The 3,470-nt window shown below is 41.2% G+C and overlaps 1 protein-coding gene across 2 annotated transcripts in view; it reads right to left on the reverse strand.

The window, feature by feature from the left end:
* LOC116670118 (connector enhancer of kinase suppressor of ras 3) overlaps positions 1 to 3,470 on the reverse strand; it is a 49,707-nt gene that overhangs the window by 7,168 nt on the left and 39,069 nt on the right. The gene's annotated exons all lie outside the window — the stretch shown is intronic.

The following is a 3,470-nucleotide window of genomic DNA, read 5'->3' on the forward strand; positions in this document are numbered from 1 at the left end:
TGTGTGTGTGTGTGTGTGTGTGTGTGTGAAGTAACTTTTAGTTAGAGACTTCCGTTTATTAATTTGTAGATGCGAAAGGTTATGTGTAAGTTTCTGTTGAATTTTTTTGCAGATGTGAAAGGGTATTTTTAGTTCTGAGAGCTATTCTAAAGAAATAGGATCGGATATTTCTGGCTTCATTCAGTTGGCAGCTATCTTCTAACCACATACACCTAACTGTTTTCTTTTTTTTCCTACTTCAGTGATACCAGAATATAGTTAGCTTTACAGAACGAGTAGTAGGTAAGAACAGCATCATCACATTTTTAGGTTGTGAATGTGAACTTTGGGCCAAAATTTGGTTGCTGCACCAAATTGTGAAACACTTGTCTTGGAATCTTTTACAAAAACGAAAATAAAAAAATAGCCTACTCGTCCTTACTATTGCCTACAAAAAAAGTAAGTTAAATACATTTCTCAAATTTAAAAAGTCAAAAGGTGTGTAATTAAATATAGGCTACCCGCTAACGTTAAGGTTGCATCGTAGGTTCATTTTAAGTAGCCTAGATAAGTTTATGTAGACGTACAAGTTTTCTGTATTTATAGAAAAAATTGAATCAGTAATTTAACCACTCAAACGGTAGCCTACTTAAAATACCTGTCATTAACATTCAAATGACGGAGTTATGCGAGTAAAAAAACAACAACCTTAAACCCGTAAAAATAGATTAGTTCGTTCAGTGCCGTCATGTCAAACACACGTATATGTTTTTTCTAGTGGCTTAGGTAGCCACAAACATAGCCTGTTAGCAAATAAATTAGTTTTGGACATTTTAACAAAATAAATAATGCTACTGTAGGCCTACCTGCCAGCATAACCTGAACGACTGTAGCCTGGTCCGAAAGCTCTGCACAAAGTCTGCCCAAACCTTGGCGAGCATGTCGGAAAAGATCAAAGAAGAAATTCAAAGAAAGTTCGGCTGGTTTCAGGTGAGTTCAGGACCTCTCTGGGTGTTACCCTCCTTCTTCCCCTGAAAGGGGGTAACACCCAATTTCAAATTCGAGTGACTGGAATTGTGATGGCAGTTTTATTTTTTAAGTTAAATGCAGCAACAACTTTAGACCTATTGATGCATCGTTATTGTATTGTACAGGAAATGCTCGCAGTTCATATTTATGACCACTAGGCGTCGCTAAGATACCACTATGTAACAGACTCGTGAGCCACCAAAAAAAACCAGTGGCGAATAAATTGAGGAATCACTTATTGTTTTATTCTTTAAAAACGAATTGTTTGTGTTCGATTCACAGAGTGACTAACGATGAATAAGTTTAATGTCACGTATAGTAGGCTATATAGTGTTAGGGCCAGGACCCAGCTGGATGGCTGCTACAAAACCTTTTTATTTTCTTTAATTGCTTTGAGACAAATTCACAAAATACATTATGGTTTCCTTTAGAAATAAGGAGAAAATTAGTGTTTCACATTTAAGAGTCCACTCATGGTCCTGGGAGGATGTGGCCTGGCTATCAACACCCTTCACTTGGTTTGTAGCCATAACATCAATGCTCAAGCTGTATCTGTTCAGAAGCCTGGATGTCCTGGTTCTATGTTGGCCTGTGCTGGTATGGCGGTAAACCAGCAGACACATTCTTGAGTCCTGCATTATTATAGTCTCTATTTCATGTCTGCTTAAATAGACAAAGGCCGTCTTCTCTCTTTCCACTTGCTATTGCACTTCAGCGAGTGGAATGAAGTGACTATGAAGAGACCCCCTCCCTTTATATCTCTCACATTCTCACACTGTAGCTTCCTCTTTGCCTCCCCTCCCATTTCTCACCCTATCATTCACATCCATATCAATAACTCCCTTGTGTTACCCCTAAACCCCCAAAGCATCCCCTTTAACATTTCAATTAAACGTGTTGAATTGAATAAAGGATTTCAACACAATTCACACCCTTCTGGTTTCTGTGATGAAGGAAAAAGCCTCAGCATGTCACTTTAGGGTGATTTAAAGGGGCATTTCGCTGAAGCTGTGTTTGGGTGGAAGTGAGGTAATTTTGCCTGCGACTCATGTCAAAGGCCTGAAGGATTCACGGGAATGCAAATTGGTCACACCATTGTAGCGCTCAATCTCCCATCACGATCCATGCTGAGAATTGTCACGGCACTTAGCTAATGCCCCCCCCCCCACACACACACACACACACACACACACACACACACAGAAACTGTGTGTGTGTGTGTGTCTGTGATGGAGAAAAATGAGAGAGGGGGGCCCACCCAACAGAGTGGCTATTATTCAGCACGGGAATCTCACACAGTGCAAAGGGGGATGGGTGCAGGGTTGAAATGATATCAAATTCTTGTTTGCTCAGGTTGATGTCACTGCTCGCCCCTCACTTGCTGTTGGCAGTAACTGCCCAGTTGCCCTGGCACTGGTCACCACCACCGCAGTTTAGATCAGGCTACATGTGCTCACTGAGTCATCATAGCTCTAAATGCACTATTGAATGACAGTTAATGAGGATTTGACATGAATTTGTTTTCCTCTATGCATCAATGTATCTGTCCAGGTGTACACATAAATAATCCAAAGGAAACAAAGCAGTAATTAAAGTACTCCTGTGTTCCCCTTCTATGCTGTATAGCAGCTGACAGGGGTCAAGGTTTTCTTGTTTGGTGCAACAACAAGTTGCCATTGGACCATAAATCTGTACACATTTGATTTGTTCACATGCCACTACAGACTATGTGCCTAATCCATCTGACTCTTGTGGAGGTGTATGTATGTGCCACTACGGGATTGATGGTGACTCATGGTAGGCTACTAATGCGGTATATGGTCTCTATGTGTGTAAAGCAAAGAGATCCTTCGTTTACATTTGTGGTCATTTCATTTTTTACATCTGCCACAGCGGATAGATGCTGGATCAATTTCCACTTGCAGCACAAGATGAGGATCAAGACAAAGAGTCTACAGCCATGCTACCTGCTCCGCCTGGACGGCTTTAAGCTAACTTCTAATGCCAGCATGCTAACAAGCTCAGGGTGACAATATGCAGTTGTTTAGCATGTTTAGCATGTTCGCCGTCTTAACTTATTGGGATAACATTTGCTCATTAGCACCAAACACAAAGCAAAGCTGGTCCTGATAGGATTACCAGTAGTTTTCTAGGTATTGGTAAACTTGAGCTAATAAAAATATTGCAAGATGAAATGTTAAGGAATCACCAAAGTTATTACAATTTATCCAAGGGCAACATTAATGTGAATATCTAATTTCATGACAATCCAGCCAATAGCTGGTGAGACAATCTGGTCTGGACCAAGGTGGAGGAGTGACTGAGAGACAGGCATTGCCACCCACAGAGCCTCGCCACTAGAATGGCCAAAAAAGGAAGAGTTTCAGGCGCCTGGGTAGCTCACCTGGTAGAGCATGCGCCTATATACAGAGGTTTACTCCTCGACTCCAACCTGTGGCCCT

Source organism: Etheostoma spectabile, chromosome 20 (assembly GCF_008692095.1).
Source record: "Etheostoma spectabile isolate EspeVRDwgs_2016 chromosome 20, UIUC_Espe_1.0, whole genome shotgun sequence".
Classification (NCBI taxonomy): Eukaryota; Metazoa; Chordata; class Actinopteri; order Perciformes; family Percidae; genus Etheostoma; species Etheostoma spectabile.